Below are 22043 nucleotides of genomic sequence, written 5' to 3' on the forward strand. Positions count from 1 at the left end.
GCATTTCTTTCATAATGAGATTCTTAAAGCTGACCTCTGACCCCTCCCTCCCATTCCTCTTCTATAGTACTGTAGTATGGAGCTGCGTGATAAGGCACTTGTTACTGGGGAGGATTGTTTTGAATCATTTGTTGCACGATGGACCTCTCACCGCCTTGCCACAAGAACTGTAAATGCTGTCACGGGTCACATCCTGCTATAATTGCCTTCCCAACATGCATCAGTCACTCTGACTCCTCATTATACATAGCTTTGACTAAGTGAAAGCCATAATTTTCCTCAATATATTGATAAAGATCATTTAACATCCACAGAACCTTTAAATTGCACAAAATTTAAAAAAAGGCTATTAAAGGATTAGTCAAAAAAAAATAATAATAATAATCCAGATAATTTACTCACCACCATGTCATTCAAACTGTTGATGTCTTTCTTTTGTTCAGTCGAGAAGAACTTATGTTTTTTGAGGAAAACATTCCAGGATTTTTCTCATTTTAATGGACTTTAATGGACCCCAACATTTAACAGTTTTAATGCAGTTTAAAATTGCCGTTTCAAAGGACTCTAAACGATCCCAAATGAGGCATCACGGTCTTATCTAGCGAAACGATTGTCATTTTTTACAAGTAATTGCATAATGACGTCGAAAGGTCACTTGTTACATATATGAAACGCACATTTGCAGACCATTTTAAACAATAAACTAACACAAAGACATTAATTAGTATCATTCCACATACAACAATGTCGGGACGGTCCTCTTTCTCCACACTTGTAAACACTGGGGCGTAGTTTTGCATTCGTCATCAGTGACCTCTTGATGTGATGACGTATTACTTGAGGTCGCACTGGTGTCTCACACGACCGGAGGAAGACGAGAAGTTGTGGTTTAAAAGTGCATATTTTTTATTTTTCTTTCCAAAAATGACAATTGTTTCTTTAGATAAGACCCTTATGCCTCGTTTGGGATCGTTTAGAGTCCTTTGAAACTACAATTTTAAACTGCATTAAAACTGTTAAGTGATGGGGTCCATTAAAGTCCATTAAAATGAGAAAAATCCTGGAATGTTTTCCTAAAAAAAAATGGACTAATCCTTTAAAAGATTCGTTAAGTAACCAAAAATGCTATTGATGCATCTATGGTGTTGATTTGAGTAACACTTTTTAGATGACTAACTTATAGGACTAACCTAAGTAGGACCCTAGGCATGTTAATAACAAACGTAAAAATCACTATAGCCTTTCCGACTACCTCACTTCTATATATACCGTGAAACCACAGCTAATGAATACTGACAATGCAAGATTAAAGATTCAAGTCTATTATTTCTCTTCCTCTGCCATCATTTCAGCATCTCATAAAGGTAATGCAGTGTGTCAGCTCCTCAACCTTCTTTGTCATTTTCGTGAAGGACATCCTGGGAACAGACAATAGCCGAGAACAAAGCCACGCAACGGTTCCCAAGCTTTCCACGCCATTGTTCTGCTCACAATAGTACCATACAGCCCACATGGCCATGACACCTGCAGTTCACTGTAAATCCCTTCATAAAAAACCTAGAAACCACTGGACACCAGCCACCGTAGTCAACCTTGGCACCAAACAAAAGACCAGAAGAAGATCCCTCAGATGTTAGCTTTAGACCCTGTGGGACACATTGTGCTCCTACCCTAAAATATATTTTCCTAGTGGATTATGTAAATATAATTATGAGTCATTCATTTATTATTATGGCACCTAAAAGTTCACCTTCACTACATTATAAATGGTTAATTTACCTTTATACAGAGGATACTTTACCGACTTACACTGCATTTAATCCTTATACAGTAGGCTACTGTGCAAAAGTCTTAGGGCACCACCACCAGCCTTCTTGTTCCATCCATATTTATTTTTCAATCTATATTTGTTAAAGGATTAGTCTATTTTCTTTAAAAAAAAAAAAATCCAGATAATTTACTCACCACCATGTCATCCAAAATGTTCATGTCTTTCTTTGTTCAGTCGAGAAGAAATTATGTTTTTTGAGAAAAACATTTCAGGATTTTTCTCATTTTAATGGACTTTAATGGACCCCAACATTTAACAGATTTAATGCAGTTTAAAATTGCAGTTTCAAAGGACTCTAAACGATCCCAAACGAGGTATCAGGGTCATTTTTTACAAGAACAATAAAAATATGCACTTTTAAAGCACAACTTCTCATCTATCTCTGGTCCTGTGACGCGCCAGCGCGACCTCACGCAATACTTCATCACGTCAAGAGGTCACGGATAACAAATGCAAAATTACGCCCCAGTGTTTACAAGTGTGGAGAAAGAGGACCGTTACGACGTTGTTGTATGTCAAATGATATTAAGTAATGTCTTTGTGTCAGTTTATTGTTTAAAATGGTCCGCAAATGTGTATTTGATATATGAAACACGTGACCTTTTGACGGCATTACGCAATTACCTGAGGCCGCACCGGTGCGTCACAGGACCGGAGACAGATGAGAAGTTGTGGTTTAAAAGTGTATATTTTTATTTTTATTGGCAAAAATGACAATGGTTTCACTAGATAAGGCCCTTATGCATCGTTTGGGATCGTACAGAGTTTTTTGAAACTGCAATTTTAAACTGCATTAAATCTGTTAAGTGTTGGGGTCCATTAAAGCCCATTGAAAAGGGAAAAATCCTGGAATGTTTTCCCTCTCGCCTGAACAAAGAAAGACATCAACATTTTGGATGACATGGTGGTGAGTAAATTATCTGGATTTTTTTAAAGAAAATGGATGAATCCTTTAAGATACAAACAGAAAATACAGGAAATATACAAAAAAAAAAAAATTTTCAGAACTAAATGTCTTCTTTAGGCGTTGTCTGTGTTTAGTGTGACCTCTCTTGGCACTAAACACATCTTGAGCGTGTTTGAGCAGAATTAAGTAAAAAGAGAAATTAGGATTTAAAGGTAGGGTAACACATTTTGAAAAATGCTAACGGTAGCCGCCTAGCAATGAAATTAACGGTAGCCGCCTAGCAATGAAATCCCGATCCCACCCTCAAGTCAAATCGCCATCCAAAGTCACGACTCTTTCCAAACACATGAACACGCACAGATCAGACGGTCACGTCTCATGTCTCATTCACCAGTGAGAAAACTTTGCAGTACAAAGTGAATAACACTTCCAAAATAACCAACATAAACAACTGGTTTACATCAGAATTAGTTTAAGCACATGTTCGATTGTGTAGACGTAGTAACTATATCGTTATGCTAATCCGGAAAACGAACACAAATTTCATAAGCAACACAATGTTTCATCAAAGTAGAATATCTGAATCCATCTCAATACAAACATATCGCGTACCTACCTTACCAAAATAAACAGTGCAACGACCCTTTCAGACCCTTTGCCTCCTGTTGCTGTTTGCATCTCGCGGTAAAGCAGTAAAGTTACCGATGTTAATTTGGGTTTTTGCTCTTGCTGATCCAGGCAGTTTTTGCTGTTGTTGTTATAAAAGATGCATTTAGTTTTGTTGCTCCTGTGTAGGTTGTCAATTCAGCAGAAAAGTTTGCTATTCTCGCTGTTTACAGACAGAGCGCACGTGAACGCGCCGATGACGTATGGTGTCTGCGTGGACTCGCTGCGCGGTGGGAATTCAAATTACGCTTGCATATGAGGGACATAAAAGGAAACGTCCGTTCGGACCGAAATCTATGATTTGTTGAACATTTTTTGGTCCTACGCCTTTCACAGATGACATCAATTTTTACAAATACATTTAAACAACTTAACACAGTGATTGCTATCAGAATGTGAGGAGACTTTTAACCAGCATAACTAAAAATGTTTCAGGATCAAATCTGTTACCCTACCTTTAATTTTATTTAGATTTTATTTAGAAAAACTTGTCACATCAGTTTACATTTTTATAAAGTTTTTAATACTACATACACATTTCCTATATTTTTGGATGTATTCTATTAAAGAGACTAAGAAATAATTATATATGATCACTATAACATTGCAAAAACAAAAACAAAACTAATTCTGGCATGGTGGCCTTTTGCACAGTACTGTATGTCTCCCTGGGATCGAACCCATGACCATTCCAGTGCTAACACAATGAGCCACGCTGTGTCACAACTACCAAGTGAGCCACAGGAAGAAAAGTTGTGTTCATTTCTCTTTATACTGTAGTTGTCTAAAATGCTGAACCAAACATGTGCTTTGTTCTCTTAGCCGGACAGAAGTCTTCAATCTGTTTATAATAAAATGCTACAAACCGCTCATAAATGTGTCCTGCATGGTCCTATTTGTCAGCACATGTGTGAGCACACAATCAAGACACCTCTGGAGAAAACAAAACACACGCAGGCCTTGAAACACGACTGCATCTGGACGTCACCAACACGTTCAATTCATCCATCTGCACGTTGGACTTCCATGTGATTTTTTGCCACTTTTTACCTTTGATCTTCACGTCAATCTAACTGTCCCTGCGGCACGAAACGAATGGTGGGAAATATGCCAGGGGTCATTATCAACGATGCCAAGGTACTCAGGAACACAGTCAAGGTTTCTGCGTCTACCTCGGAAAGAACACAAATAACACATGGGAACGATGAATCAATCTTCAAAACTCTCTAGTGGCTGTCGAGATTTCCTCAATGGTTTCCTGAGAGCTGTAGGCCTTTTTGCGAATTCCAGAAAATGTTATTGTTTCGAGGGCTTGTAGCTTCGAATCATTATATATATGATAAATCAATCAAAATGAAACTATTATCAGGAAGGATGTGAAAGTTAATTTTCTTACTCTGTTACGTGCCATTTTCTTTAGTATGGTGAAGAAGAATAAAGAGACCCCTGACTGGGACCACCTCATTGGACTTCCCATTATTGTTTTTAAAGCCAAGATACAGTACACCGTGTTATTTTCTTCTCAAGTATACCTCCCTCAACAGGGCTCTGTTTTCTCACCCCAGGTACACAGGAGGCACGGTTTCATTTTGAGAACAAAAGGTTAAAGAGTTGAATTCCCATAAATCTGTCTTTTTCATACTTTTTGACTGTGAGATAGTTTATTCTTCATTCCTGAGCAGTAGCTGTGGACACTGTTCATATTCCAGCTCTTAAGAGGAGCACAATACAGGGTCATATTAATCCCCAGGATGGAGAGATTCCAATTCATTTTGCCATTTTTTTCTTTTCGGTAAAAAATGTCTTTAAAGGGCCAGAGGTTTGCCGAACTTTAGATAGGTTTAGCCTCGTAGACTTTTATCATTTGTTCATTGATATAGATGGAAGGATGGACTGCAGCCATATCGAGGAACCCAAATGTCTTTGGACACCCTACACTCTAAAAAGTGAAAGTTAAATCTACTTAAACAAATTACTTCAATTAAACACGTAAAAAAAATAAGTTCTGTCAGCCTAAATTTTTCACTTATAATTAGAAAATATAAAAATGTATAAAAAATACTTCAAAGTGAGAAAATTTTTTTTATGAGAATATTAAGCACATTTTTATTTTATTTTTAAGTGTTACCAATTGATGTGTTTTCTTAAAAGGGACATATCATGAAAATCTGACTTTTTCCATGTTTAAGTGCTATAATTGAGTCCCCAGTGTTTCTATCAACCTAGTAAATGTAAAAAGAACAACCCATTAACTTAGTTTTGGTAAACCATTCCCTGCAAGCATGTGAAAAAATAGGTCATTGAAATTTGGCAAATTCATAAAATTGATAAACAAAATAGGTCAAATTCATTTTGATCAAGGGCTAGTGCCAAGGCGTAGGGATACATAACCCTTGAAACGAAGCGTGATAAGGACCACACTTGAGACTTTTTTATGGCTGAACGTCGCACAAATAAAACTTTATTTTTGGCAGTTTAATTGATATTATATTATGACACTCATGTTTTATTATGCTTTTAATAAAATGTTCTAGCGGTTTTAATTGTAATGTTTTTGTTTTGATTTTGAATCACTAGTTAAGCTGCTAGCTAGCCGCTAAGTTATGCACTATTTGTCGAGCTCAGCTCAGGCAATCGATACCACAACCTGAGACCACGGCTTCTTCTTTATGTCAACGCTTGTCGCCTCTGTTGACGTAGCAGTCAGTTAGCGCTAGCGCCAAGGGAAGGTGACGCAAACGCAAATCGAGTGGTGTCTCATTTTTTAGATGAATGATCTGTCTTACCCCTTCCCCTTCACTCGGTTTCGAGGGGCAAGGGGAAGACGAAGACAAAGGGGAAGGGGTAAGACAGAGAAATGAGGCCCTTATTGTAATAAAACCACCCCTTCCTCTGCACTATCCAACCACTGCCATTTAATTCAGAGATCATTTTATTTGCATTTAAAGGTGACATAGAATGATTGAACGGGGTATTAATCCTTGTTCTGTGATATGACATGTACACTAAAAATTTTTTGATTGGGTCTGTAATGCCTTAGAAGCTTCCTATAAACCTCTCTAAGATAGCTCTATTAGGGTGGGGGATTTTAAACAAGTGGTTTTGCACCTATTTGGCTCCCCCTACTGGCTTAACTTGCAATCTCATTACTGATTGGCTGACTTTGCTGCCACACAAAAAATGTAGCCATTTATTTTAAAGTGGAGGGGCAGTGAGATGCCTGTGATGTCATAAGCATCAGTTTTTCAGATTGGGCCGTTTTCTGGCTGACATTTCTAAAAGAGGAATTTCTATGAGACTGAGATGTTTAGCATGTCTAGCACTTTTTGTATGTTTGTGAATGCGGGTAGACTACCATTATTCAACAAAGACAAGGTAAAAATGGTTTTTCATTCTCTGTCCCCTTTAAAAGAACACACCCAAAAACGTCACATATCCTGGCAATTTTAACATGATATAATAAATTATTAGCCTGGGTGCCAGTCGAACTTAGCCCCACCCACAACATTTCAGGTCGGGAAGTTCGGTCTGGAGTCGCTCCGTTGTGGCGCTACTATCCGTGACCGAAAGTGATCGAACCAATCAAATTGTCAGGAAGAGCTTTATACGATGATGGACAGATGATCAACAGTAACATAATCAACCACGTCACCAAAGAGCGCTTGTGTTGAATCCGTTTACAACAAAGACGGCTGCCGCTGGATAATTAAGATGTGAAGATTCTGCCATCGAGTCTGTTCTAGAAGATATCGACAGCGTGCACAACAACGTGGATATAACTAGCGGTCGTTGCCAGCTCCTTTCGGAAGCCTGTGGATGAAGTTCATTTAACTTACAAATGGTAAGAGATAGGGCTGTCACTTTTTATTCGATATTCGAATATGCATTCGAACATGACGTGAAATATCCGTATTCAAACTTTAAATAAACCATCCGGTTTTTTAAATGCCATATGTAACGCATTTTTTACAGTAACACCTCGTAATAGGAAGGAGGCTGAGAGTGAGACCGACGACGGCGACTGTGCGCAAGAGAGGGAATCAAATTGGACCAACATGAACCTAATGTGCATGTCAAGATAGAATTATAGTTTGTATATAAAATGACATATTATTGTTTATAGTGTTAAATATTATAGCAGAATAAAAGCTTGTGTTAATACGTTCGCATTATGAAATTAGCATGAATGAAGATAATTTTATTATTTTTACCACGCAATGTAAACTTTATATTAAACAACAACAGCATTTGTCTTGTAAACGGATTTTAAATGATCATGTGCTGACTGTCACGCGTCACATAGACGACAGAGTCAAGTGAGATCTGCTTAACTCAGGGGTGCCCAGATATTCGAATATATTCGGATACATTGCATGATATTCGAAATCCGTTCGAATTTGATTTTTCTCAAAAGTGACAGCCCTAGTAAGAGATAGTCTGACTGTACACTGCAAAAAATTATTTTCAAGAAAAAAAATTCTTAGTATTTTTCTCTTGTTTTCAGTACAAATATAAAAAAATTCTTAAATTAAGATGCTTTTTCTTGATGAGCAAAATGACCTAAGAAAAAAAGTCTAGTTTTTAGACCCAAAATATAAAATTTAAGTGATTTTGTATATAAAACAAGCAAAAAAATCTGCCAATGATGTAAGCAAATTGTTCTCGATTTTTTTCATGAATTTAGTGTTTAAGAACATTTTTAAATATTTTTTGCTTACCCCATTGGCAGATTTGTTTGTTGTTTTATGCAAAAAATCACTTAAATTTTATATTTTTGGTCTAAAAACTAGACTTATTTTCTTGGGTCGTTTTGCTCATCAAGAAAAAGCATCTTAATTTAAGAATTTTTTTATATTTTTACTGTAAACAAGACAAAAATACTAAGAATTTTTTTCTTGAAAATCATTTTCTGCAGTCTAGTAAATAACTCACAATGTCGTGATATGAATGAAATGTTGTAAACATAGTAGGTGTTGATGTGCGTTCGCTAACTCAGACTTAGTACAATCATAATGTTAGTGTCATTGTAGCGAAATAACTAGCAGTTCAGGTCAGGCTGCAAAAGGACAGACGCCATTTCAACCAGATGCTCTGATTGGTTGTAGGTCTATCCAATATGAGTGCAGAGGCATTTTTTGTCCTGGTTTGGTTGAAACACACCCCATAATCACAGCCCAATGGAGCGGTATCAGACCCAAATTCTGACTAGAAATTTGAGCATGACAACATCAGGCTAATAAATTATTTTATTAATAAATTACTTTTAATTTGTAACACCTAAAATTGAATTTTTTTCAATTTGAACTTTTCACTTAAAGTATTTTTAAAATAAAAGTTGAAAAAACTTAATTGGAAATATCTCAAAAATGCTTTATATTTTTCACCCCAAATGTGTTATTAAATATATTAATTTTATTTTGGAATTGTCATTTTACTATAAAAAATCTAGGGCAAGAAAAAAAACAATAAAATCTTTACTTTTAAGCCAGCCAAAACTGTATAATAAACGCTGGGGAACAAATTCCAAGACCGTTTTAATTTGATGTGACCATTACATAATAAAAAAGAAAACTGTGGAAATCTGTTGGTTTTAATAAAAATCAACCCCGGGACATTAATTCTGCCCATAGCTGAAGAAACACCCAGCTCCACAGAACAACAGGAGGTACAACCGTCAAATCAAACGCTCCTCTGAATGATAATATTTCTTTATGATGTGAATCCTTCACTCCGGGGGGAAGCATAGAAGTGTCCTATGGTCAAAGCATGAATTTGAGGGCTATTGAATGAACTAGGTGTGCTTTTCACCTGTCCAAAAGCTACTGACCCGTTACATCAACTGGAACCTCGGTTTCCAAGGCAACACGTCTGGAATGCCATCGCATTTTTCCTCTAATCCGCTTCTCTAGGAACAGGTTGAGCTCTGTGATTCTTACAAATCCACACTATGAAAACAATGTACTCGGCATTTAGGGGAATTTGTTCAGGCATTCTGGATTTTTTTGGTTTTGATCCCACTAGAAGTCAAATATGAATCTAAAAAAAACTAATATCCATAGTCACAGTGTGCAAAAATGTTATCATCGACTTTATCATTTTCTGCTTTTAGAAAGAACAAATCATCAACACACAAAAAAACACCACTAAATACGTTCCCTCTATTTGTTTTAAATATACGGCTCACTCTCCCCGATATAGAGATTAGCAATGGCTCGGTACACATTTTCATGGGAAGTTGAATGAACTGGCATATGACGAAATCACTCACTTAGAGAAACAGAATTAGAGAAAGTGCACAGAGATCACAGATTAGATATACAGGACTAGGCACAGAACTTCTACAGACGTTTGAGAAAAAGCAGATACAAAACAAAATAAAGCATTTGGGTTTCAACAGACCAGCATGTAATTTAGCAGAACTTGCTTTAAATAAAATATGAAACTTCTGTTTAATTTGGACTAATTGAGAAACGTTGGATCACTGAATATAAAACATTACACCATGCTGACCAAAAACATACAGTAAGATGTTTTACACAGAGAGTGTTAAATGTCTGTGTTTGATGTTTATTGCATTTCTTTCAAGTCTTTGAATTTACAACGCCGCCATGTGCTCATCTGAACATTTATTAGAGATTAAAAATATGGTTGAATCACATTTGATGGAGTTAGAGCTTTAGTTGTGTTCATGTAATCACCAAGAGTGAAATTTTATAGCTTAGGAGATCTTGTTGTGCTTCATTTAAGTATTAACTTAGAGACAGATTTACTAACAGCTTGCGCCAGCGCAAACCATCATTTTGTCGTTAAATAACGACTGACTGGATTTACTAAAGATGCGCAGTAGATAATTAGCGCTGAAAAAGTGTGGTCTAGTTATTTTAGTGACTGACTTTATTGCATATGTATTTCTAGGAGTTTCCCTTTTAGATGCTAAATTTTTGGGAGGAGATTATTTAAAAGATTCACGGAACGTGATTTAGTAATGTTTGCGTGGGTGTCATGACTAGTATTTGCGCCATTATTTAAAGGCGAAAAAAGCATTAATTAAATTACTTTGCGCTTGAAATGGCTGCAATTATTGCTAAAAAACAAGGCAGAGAATTTTTTATACATGTAACAGTTTATTTGGAATACCAGAGGAACATATTATTCAAAAATATTGTTTGCCAATCCATGTTATTTTTTATTTGCTTAAGTAAATAAAAGAGTAATCACTATAAGTCACACAATACCAGGGGCCTCATTTATAAAGCGTGCGTACGCACAGATTTGATCGTAAAGTGTGCATACGCAAAAATCCACGGCAAAGTCCAAATTTATAAAAACTTTGACGTGGAAAACGTGCTTAGCGCCACGTCAGGGTAAGCAGATGTATGCACTTTTGCTTGTCTGATTGCTGCAGGTTTTTGGAAAATAAGCCATTCTTGCTGCTCGAAATTGGGTTTAAACATTGACAAGCGCTTTTTATATGTAAATGACATTCATTACAGTAGGCATCGTTTAAAGATGGAGATCTGAAACTGCTCGGCTGCACATAAGTTCAAGTTCATTTGCGATTTATAGATATAAAAGTGGCACGTTTTCTGCGCATACGTTCGGTTTATGAATCAACGTACGCATTTTTGATAAATGATCGTAAGATCAAATGTAGAATGGTTTTTACACAGCATTTTATAAATGAGGCCCCAGATGTTTTAAAACTTCATGGCTTTGTTAGCTGCACTGTAAAAAATACTTTGCTGCCTTAAATTTTTTTTGTTGAATCAACTCGAATTTACAAGTCATTTCAACTTACTATTATTTATCTTGACTAGAGATAAGTTGTTATAACTACAGGTGAGTTGTTATAACTTATAAAATTATGTTGACTTTTCTCAACTATATTTTTTAAGTTGTGACAACTCATCTATGTTGACATGACTTGTAAATCTGAGTTGATTCAACAAAAATTTTTTAAGGCAGCAAAGTATTTTTTACAGTGTGGGATTTCACCCCGAATTTTCCGCTGCGATGTCCGTGGAGCTGAAATCACAATTAGCTCTGCTTATTTGCGACCCTGAACTAATTTGCGTTGGTCATTATGGACATCAGTTGTTGCGCCTGTGTTATTTAATTTGCGCTTTTTTAGTAAATAACCCCGCAGGAATTACTACACCCATCTGCGCTTTTTTGCCCCGTTTAGTAAATCTGGCCCTTAGACTCAGATGATTCTCCTAAAAATTCTCAATAGAAATAAAAAATAGAAACAAAATAGTTTAACTCATTCCCCGCCAGCCATATTTTAAAAAGTTGCCCGCCAGCATTTTTTGTGATTTCCACAAAAGTTTCACAAAATGCCATCCAGGAAAATTTTCTTCTAAAAATATATATAATCATACAAATATATCAAATGAAAGAACAGACCCTCTGCTTTCAAACAAACAATAAACAAACAAACAAAATGAAAGAAAAAAAAAACGTTTCATCCTATCTAAAAAAATTCTCGGCTTATATACTCTTAAATCCCCATAGACCCCCCATGTTAAAATGCCCAACTTTACAGTAGAAAATAATATGTTCACAGCCTAATTTTGCCCTTCATGACAACTGTGAGGAGGGTGAATTTTTTTGTAACTCATCCGTTTAAATTATATTAAGCCTTAAAGTTCTGCATAATTAAGGGCGTGGCCACTTGATTGATGAGTGAACTGCCACTGCTGTCACTAGAATCAAGCTAGGCGGGTGTGGTTTCAGCAACCAGACACCTCTGCTTCACTCACATCCCGGCTCTTTACCCACTTTCGGTTATGATTTCAGTCTATGATTTCATCACATTTCTAGTAATAGCAGTGCTCATTCTTGTTATACCCATTATCTTTGCTTACCATGCATCTTTACGATTCATAACAAATACAAAGTCTCTTACCCATCACTGCATTCTTTATGATTTAGTTGGTTGGACTTCACTTAAACTTCGTAGAAAACAGCACTGGTATATCTTTATTTATAAAGCTGTACCTTTGTAACCTTCTCTCTGTCTGCTCTGGTACCTACCAGCTACGCTCTTCAAAGTAGTTGCTTTTTAATGTGCCACGAGTTGCAACGGAATTGGGAAGAACTGGTTTTTCTTATCTAGCACCTTGGGGGTGGAATAAACTGCAAAAAGGGCTAAAGTTAGAAACCCTTATGTCCATAAATCCAAAAATGTAAAACTACTGTAAAGAGTATTGTGATGGAGACATGTTCTTGTTTCTCTTAATAGTCTCATTGTGTTTTATATATTTATATATTGGAATATTTTGTACTTTTATAGTGTGAAAATGTAATTTGGTGTTTGTTATGTATGCACATTTGTTGTGATTTGGCTGCTACCTTGGCCAGGTCTCTCTTGTAAAAGAGATTCTGAATCTCAATGGGACCTCCTGGTTAAATAAAGGTAAATAATAATAATTCTTCCAGCATTTTGCCACCATGGCCTTGCTCACCACACCCCCCCTTTAACCCCTTACCCTCTTTCTAAAACCCCACCTTCTGAAAATATGTCAACAAAACTGAAAGGTTTGTTAAATTTTACTGCTTTGTTATGGTAATTGGCCAGTTCCCAATGTCACAAATTCTAGTTGAATCTGTAAGGTACTGTACAATGCAGGATGCAAATTGTGGAGTGCAAGACCTTACCCTCAAATTAAACTTTAAACCCCTCTGAAGTGAACCTCCTTCAGCTTCCCTACAGCACAGATCTGTGCACTCACATTTTGTCAGTGTTTTGTTCTGTGGTAAAAACTGTAGTTTATGTTCAAGATGTTGTTGGTGTTGTTATGAATTTATAGTATTTATGAAGATAAATGTAAAGGGAGTCCTGATCCGAAGGATTCCCTCAACACTAATTTTCAGCAGTAACACAAAACCGAAAAACTGAAATTTAGTCAAGCATCTGTTGTCCTACATTCTAAAGCTCTGAATCACAAAGACATTTTTCAAACATTGCCTTTACATAACTAGATTATTTGCTTTGTTTATTTCATTTTTAAAGCAATTCTGCATTGTACATTCTAAAAAAAAACAATGTGTGAATATAAAAAATTTTTCAATGATCTCTTATTCATACAATGAAAGTGAATAGAGACTGAGGTCACTAACGTTTTCCCTTACTTCTCAAGTCAAATGCATCAAGACCGAATTATAATTTTTGGGTGAACTGTCCCTTTAAAGCTTGTGTGCTTATAAATCCCTTTGTTGGTATGATCAGAGCAGACTGATTTAAATCAGAAGTAACAAGCATGAATAAGGCCAAGTCCAAGTCACTCACCAAGTCTAGTTCATGGAGTTCATCCTCTGAGTTATTGACCTAAAACCACTGAAACTGACTTCCACACCACTACGATCTGAAATCACAAGAATTTTTTATCATACTGGTTTATGGAGTGTGGTAAATAATTACATTTTAAATATAGATAGCCAGTACTATGAATGACAATGGTATCTTGTGGCAATTTTTACGTATTTTATGATGTGGCATATTTGTATTCATTCGTACAACCACATTCGTACATTTTGTATGATTTGCTTTTGACCCTGTCTTGTTGTGGTTAGGTGAGGGGTTTCTTTATTGATTTTTTTTATGGTAATCATTTGTGTTTGTACGATTCACGTTGTACAAATTCATACGAATTAGCAAAATTCTGTTCTTACAAATTCTCGTGAGATCATGTTAACAAACATAAACTTTTGGATCATCGCCAAAAATAAGCTTTGTGTTAACCGACAATATAGACACACGTTTTTTCCAACAAGTTAAGCTTCACATACGAATACAAATTTATATATACTTTTTGAAGTGTAAATACGTTTACTAGAAATATGAAAAGGCAAATTTTGACTTAAAAATTAATAACTTGTTGGACAAAATGTGTCGGTGTCATACACTTAACTTTAACACAGAGGGCCCTATCTTGCACCCAGCGCAATTGACTTTGTCAGTGACGCATGTATCATTCGTATTTTGCACCGCGGCGCACAGCGGGTTTTTCCCTCCACAGACGCACATCGGCAAACTAGGGAATTGACTTGCGCTGCCTGGGCGGTTCAGCGCAAAAAAAGAGGCGTGTTGCGGCGCAAACCATCCCTGATGCTATTTTGCAGTTTCAAAAAACAATTGCGCCACTGACCAAAAAAAAATTGTTTAAAGTCAGTGGCGCGTTGCACGTGGTTCATTATGCTATTTTAAGGGCGCATGCTTGACCATAATGTATAGCGTGCACAACGCGCACACACTTTGCTTATCTAATCTACACAGATGCAACAGTTATTTTTGCAAATCATAAATTGTTACAATAAAAAATATTAATACACGAGATAAGGGAAATCATTGTGGTGAGCATTGTGGTGATAGTTTTTATTTATTGTGTGGCTGCGTTAAAAAATTCTCATGCAAATAACGATTAAAGTATTTTCATATTTGTTGTGTGGCTGTATTACTTTTTTTATGTAAATAATAATTAAAATGTTTTCATAAGAAACCTTAATGTATATGAACTTGATTTTGGGGTTGGACCTTGCTTGCGTGTCTTGGGTCCGATTTCAAGGCCCCCAAACCCTTTCAGCAGTGAGGGTGGACACAGCGATGTCCTCTGCTGGCGTCAGGTCCTGTGTAGAGGCAGATCCACCTCCCGTTACACGGCGTGCCCGATTTATGCTGGCAAGCTTGGGATTCCCCCGTCTCCTGACATCATTGTACGCTTGGCGCAACGATGGTGATGCCAGCTGATGAGACAATTGTGTCTATTTCCTCTCACGCCTGTTTAACCGACGCTGATTTGGGCGGGTTTCTCCTATCCCCACACAAAACAACTTCTCTGTCTTTGACTGCTCTTACAAGAACGTCGGTCTCCTCGGCTGTGAACCGCTCCTGGCGTGCGCTTGGTAAATCCGTCATAATAATAGCAACCCGCCATGGAACTTGCGCACTTGCATTTAAAGGGAATGTTGGATAGCGTTCTGATTGGTTTATTTGACGTTACGCCCAAACCATACCTATGAATAATGAACCTACTTCAGACCAACCCCTTATTGATTTGCGCCTGGCGCAAAAGTTATTTCTCCCGCCGGGAAAATAGCAACAGCGCCCAAGATCCGCCCACAAACTCACTTGCGTTTTGCGCTTCGCACTTGCGTTTCAGATCGTTAAAATAGGGCCCAGAGATTTTTTGTGATAATCCAACAGTCTGTGGGAAAAATGTATTGCTTTTTGGCCAGGAAACCAGTGTCTCGCTAAATTTCGGGTTGGCCTACAAAAATATGTCATGTATGCGGCACTATTGTAATGTTTTATCACGAGTTCAGATTCCACAGTCAAAATGAAAATAATATTTTTATGTAAATTTCATGCAATTTAGGGGCGATTTTTTAAGACTAAAATGCATGTTTGAGCTGTCTTAACTGAAAACAGCTTGCACTATATCTTGCACTATATCTTAACATATATCAGTGCCATTGTTTTGTCTCAAGATGCACACCAGTTATGTTTTTGTAAGGTATGTTTACTTAAATGTCCTTTTTTATCTAAGGCTTAATGAATATAAAGTAACTATGCTAACTTTTATTTAAGGTTCACATCTCTGCTGTAAAGGACCTCTGTTATAAGTTGGTGGAGTCTGAAGTCTTTTTGAACGTACTATAGTAAAACCCAGGTGCTCCAGTGGGATTCACTTTAATGACAAATGCCTCGCAAATAAATGTTTCCCCATTTCAAAAAACTGCCAAGTATTATCCTCCTTTGGAGCCATGATAACATGGTACACAGCAAACCTCAACATCACGAAAGCCTGTGTTTAGACTTTCCTTCTGCAGATAAGCTTGCTTTTAACAAAGGCACGATTTGGGGTAATTACCCTGTGATCTAAATTTGATCTTTAAACCTTTTACTGTAAATCCAGTCTTTGAAAAAAACAGACTCAGGTAACCACATGTGCTGAAAAATGAGGAAATCCCTGTGAAAGACCATCAAAACGTTTTCACATTAAGCTCAAAAATGATTAGTCTTGCCTTGATCTTGTGAATGATTTGTTTTGTAGAAAGCAAATGGCCAATTTTTAGGTCAAAAAGCTTAAAAACTAGAAAATATAACAGCAGCCTAAAACACATTGCTTTTTGTAAGACAAGAAAAGTTTTAAGATTTGGTGTAAAGTATGCAAAAGCACTCAAACTGAAATTTTTAATTTGCCAGACCTACCCAAAATTATGTGTTAGCCTACATATTATATTATTAGTGGTTTGTTGGACCATAATTTTTAACTGCAAGATCTGTCTGGGTAGTCTTAAAGGAAAAGTTCACGCAAACAAGAAACCTCTGTCAAGATGTACTTGCTATGATCCTGCAAAGTAGAAAATAAATATTATACAAAAGGAAAGTTACTTAACGCCTAAGACAGTCTTCCATTCAACTATTGAATTGGAAAATGTGGTTGTCAATAGGGTTGTAGGATAAATCGCATGCGATTTCCTATTTAGCTCTGACTTTTAAAAAAGTCTTTGTTTTAATATTTTTCCATTTACCATATACATTATTTTTTCATTAGTATTTACTATAATAAATTGTACTAAACTGCAGTAAATTATAGTAATTGCTACACTTTGTTAATGTATATTATGGTATTTTGTAATCTTAACTATAGTAAACTGATCAATTGTAGGAAGTATATTTTATTATTTACCACACTAAAATGTAGCAAATTGCAATAGTATGTATACTATAGTATGCTGTAGCATTAACTATAGTAAACTGTAGTGAATTGTTGTATCCTACAGTTATTCCTACACTTTGTTAATGTATACTATACAGTAGTATTCAGTGAACTAATAACCTAATACTGTAGTATACTTAAGCAGTAAACTGTAGTAAATTGCAGTATACTGTAGTTTATGCATACTATAGTATTTTGTAGCATTAACTATAGTAAACTGTTGTAAATAGTTGTATAGTACAGTAAATTGCTACACTTTGTTAATGCATACTAAAGTATTCTGTAGCATGAACTACAGTAAACTGTTGTAAATAGTTGTATACTACAGTATATTGCTACACTTTGCTTATGCATACTGTAGTAATTTGTAGCATTTGCTATAGTAAACTGTTGTAAATAGTATGCATTAACAAAGTGTAGCAATTTACTGTAGTATACAACTATTTACAACAGTTTACTATAGCAAATGCTACAAATTACTACAGTATGCATAAGCAAAGTGTAGCAATATACTGTAGTATACAACTATTTACAACAGTTTACTATAGTTAATGCAATAAAAAAATACTACAGTATGCATTAACAAAGTGTAGCAATTTACTGTAGTATACAACTAAAGTATTCTGTAGCATGAACTACAGTAAACTGTTGTAAATAGTTGTATACTACAGTATATTGCTACACTTTGCTAATGCATACTATAGTATTCTGTAGCATGAACTACAGTCAATTGTAGTCAATTGTTGTATACTACAGTTTATTGCTACACTTTGTTAATGCATACTGTAGTATTTTTTTATTGCATTAACTATAGTAAACTGTAGTAAATAGTTGTATACTACAGTTTGTTGCTACACTTTGTTAATGCATACTGTAGTATTTTTTTATTGCATTAACTATAGTAAACTGTAGTAAATAGTTGTATACTACAGTATATTGCTACACTTTGTTAATGCATACTATAGTATTCTTTAGCATGAACTATAGTAAATTGAAGTCAATTGTTGTATACTACAGTTTATTGCTACACTTTGTTAATGCATACTGTAGTAATTTGTCAAATGTACTATAGTAAACTGTTGTAAATAGTTGTATGCTACAGTATATTGCGACACTTTGTTAATGCATACTATAGTATTCTGTAGCATGAACTATAGTAAACTGTTGTAAATATAGTTGTATACTACAGTATATTGCTACACTTTGTTAATGCATACTGTAGTAATTTGTAGCATTAACTACTGTATAGTAAACTGTTGTAAATAGTGGTATACTACAGTATATTGCTACACTTTGTTAATGCATACTGTAGTATTCTGTAGCATTTACTATAGTAAACTGTTGTAAATAGTTGTATACTACAGTATATTGCTACACTTTGTTAATGCATACTAAAGTATTCTGTAGCATGAACTATAGTAAACTGTAGTAAATAGTTGTATACTACAGTTTATTGCTACACTTTGTTAATGCATACTGTAGTAATATTTTATAGCAATAACTAAAGTAAACTGTAGTAAATAGTTGTATACTACAGTTTATTGCTACACTTTGTTAATGCATACTGTAGTATTTTTTATAGCAATAACTATAGTAAACTGTAGTAAATAGTTGTATACTACAGTATATTGCTACACTTTGTTAATGCATACTATTGTATTCTGTAGCATTAACTATAGTAAACTGTTGTAAATAGTTGTATACTACAGTTTATTGCTACACTTTGTTAATGCATACTAGTGATTTTTTATAGCAATAACTATAGCAAACTGTAGTAAATAGTTGTATACTACAGTATATTGCTACACTTTGTTAATGCATACTGTAGTATTTTGTAGCATTAACTATTGTTAACTGTAGTAAATTGTTGTATAGTACAGTAAATTGCTACACTTTGTTAATGCATACTAAAGTATTCTGTAGCATGAACTACAGTAAACTGTTGTAAATAGTTGTATACTACAGTATATTGCTACACTTTGCTTATGCATACTGTAGTAATTTGTAGCATTTGCTATAGTAAACTGTTGTAAATAGTTGTATACTACAGTAAATTGCTACACTTTGTTAATGCATACTAAAGTATTTTGTAGCATTAACTATTGTTAACTGTAGTAAATTGTTGTATAGTACAGTAAATTGCTACACTTTGTTAATGCATACTAAAGTATTCTGTAGCATGAACTACAGTAAACTGTTGTAAATAGTTGTATACTACAGTATATTGCTACACTTTGCTAATGCATACTATAGTATTCTGTAGCATGAACTATAGTCAATTGTAGTCAATTGTTGTATACTACAGTTTATTGCTACACTTTGTTAATGCATACTGTAGTATTTTTTTATTGCATTAACTATAGTAAACTGTAGTAAATAGTTGTATACTACAGTTTGTTGCTACACTTTGTTAATGCATACTGTAGTATTTTTTTATTGCATTAACTATAGTAAACTGTAGTAAATAGTTGTATACTACAGTATATTGCTACACTTTGCTAATGCATACTATAGTATTCTGTAGCATGAACTACAGTCAATTGTAGTCAATTGTTGTATACTACAGTTTATTGCTACACTTTGTTAATGCATACTGTAGTATTTTTTTATTGCATTAACTATAGTAAACTGTAGTAAATAGTTGTATACTACAGTTTGTTGCTACACTTTGTTAATGCATACTGTAGTATTTTTTTATTGCATTAACTATAGTAAACTGTAGTAAATAGTTGTATACTACAGTATATTGCTACACTTTGTTAATGCATACTATAGTATTCTTTAGCATGAACTATAGTAAATTGAAGTCAATTGTTGTATACTACAGTTTATTGCTACACTTTGTTAATGCATACTGTAGTAATTTGTCAAATGTACTATAGTAAACTGTTGTAAATAGTTGTATGCTACAGTATATTGCGACACTTTGTTAATGCATACTATAGTATTCTGTAGCATGAACTATAGTAAACTGTTGTAAATATAGTTGTATACTACAGTATATTGCTACACTTTGTTAATGCATACTGTAGTAATTTGTAGCATTAACTACTGTATAGTAAACTGTTGTAAATAGTGGTATACTACAGTATATTGCTACACTTTGTTAATGCATACTGTAGTATTCTGTAGCATTTACTATAGTAAACTGTTGTAAATAGTTGTATACTACAGTATATTGCTACACTTTGTTAATGCATACTAAAGTATTCTGTAGCATGAACTATAGTAAACTGTAGTAAATAGTTGTATACTACAGTTTATTGCTACACTTTGTTAATGCATACTGTAGTAATATTTTATAGCAATAACTAAAGTAAACTGTAGTAAATAGTTGTATACTACAGTTTATTGCTACACTTTGTTAATGCATACTGTAGTATTTTTTATAGCAATAACTATAGTAAACTGTAGTAAATAGTTGTATACTACAGTATATTGCTACACTTTGTTAATGCATACTATTGTATTCTGTAGCATTAACTATAGTAAACTGTTGTAAATAGTTGTATACTACAGTTTATTGCTACACTTTGTTAATGCATACTAGTGATTTTTTATAGCAATAACTATAGCAAACTGTAGTAAATAGTTGTATACTACAGTATATTGCTACACTTTGTTAATGCATACTGTAGTATTTTGTAGCATTAACTATTGTTAACTGTAGTAAATTGTTGTATAGTACAGTAAATTGCTACACTTTGTTAATGCATACTAAAGTATTCTGTAGCATGAACTACAGTAAACTGTTGTAAATAGTTGTATACTACAGTATATTGCTACACTTTGCTTATGCATACTGTAGTAATTTGTAGCATTTGCTATAGTAAACTGTTGTAAATAGTTGTATACTACAGTAAATTGCTACACTTTGTTAATGCATACTAAAGTATTTTGTAGCATTAACTATTGTTAACTGTAGTAAATTGTTGTATAGTACAGTAAATTGCTACACTTTGTTAATGCATACTAAAGTATTCTGTAGCATGAACTACAGTAAACTGTTGTAAATAGTTGTATACTACAGTATATTGCTACACTTTGCTAATGCATACTATAGTATTCTGTAGCATGAACTATAGTCAATTGTAGTCAATTGTTGTATACTACAGTTTATTGCTACACTTTGTTAATGCATACTGTAGTATTTTTTTATTGCATTAACTATAGTAAACTGTAGTAAATAGTTGTATACTACAGTTTGTTGCTACACTTTGTTAATGCATACTGTAGTATTTTTTTATTGCATTAACTATAGTAAACTGTAGTAAATAGTTGTATACTACAGTATATTGCTACACTTTGTTAATGCATACTATAGTATTCTTTAGCATGAACTATAGTAAATTGAAGTCAATTGTTGTATACTACAGTTTATTGCTACACTTTGTTAATGCATACTGTAGTAATTTGTCAAATGTACTATAGTAAACTGTTGTAAATAGTTGTATGCTACAGTATATTGCGACACTTTGTTAATGCATACTATAGTATTCTGTAGCATGAACTATAGTAAACTGTTGTAAATATAGTTGTATACTACAGTATATTGCTACACTTTGTTAATGCATACTGTAGTAATTTGTAGCATTAACTACTGTATAGTAAACTGTTGTAAATAGTGGTATACTACAGTATATTGCTACACTTTGTTAATGCATACTGTAGTATTCTGTAGCATTTACTATAGTAAACTGTTGTAAATAGTTGTATACTACAGTATATTGCTACACTTTGTTAATGCATACTAAAGTATTCTGTAGCATGAACTATAGTAAACTGTAGTAAATAGTTGTATACTACAGTTTATTGCTGCACTTTGTTAATGCATACTGTAGTAATATTTTATAGCAATAACTAAAGTAAACTGTAGTAAATAGTTGTATACTACAGTTTATTGCTACACTTTGTT

At 34.5% G+C, this 22043-nt stretch overlaps 1 protein-coding gene across 1 annotated transcript in view; it reads left to right on the top strand.

Annotated features, from left to right (window-relative positions):
* The window catches only part of man1a1 (mannosidase, alpha, class 1A, member 1), a 176581-nt gene that overhangs the window by 106482 nt on the left and 48056 nt on the right, over positions 1-22043 (top strand). The gene's annotated exons all lie outside the window — the stretch shown is intronic.

The sequence above is a fragment of the Paramisgurnus dabryanus genome, chromosome 12 (assembly GCF_030506205.2).
Source record: "Paramisgurnus dabryanus chromosome 12, PD_genome_1.1, whole genome shotgun sequence".
Taxonomy (NCBI): domain Eukaryota; kingdom Metazoa; phylum Chordata; class Actinopteri; order Cypriniformes; family Cobitidae; genus Paramisgurnus; species Paramisgurnus dabryanus.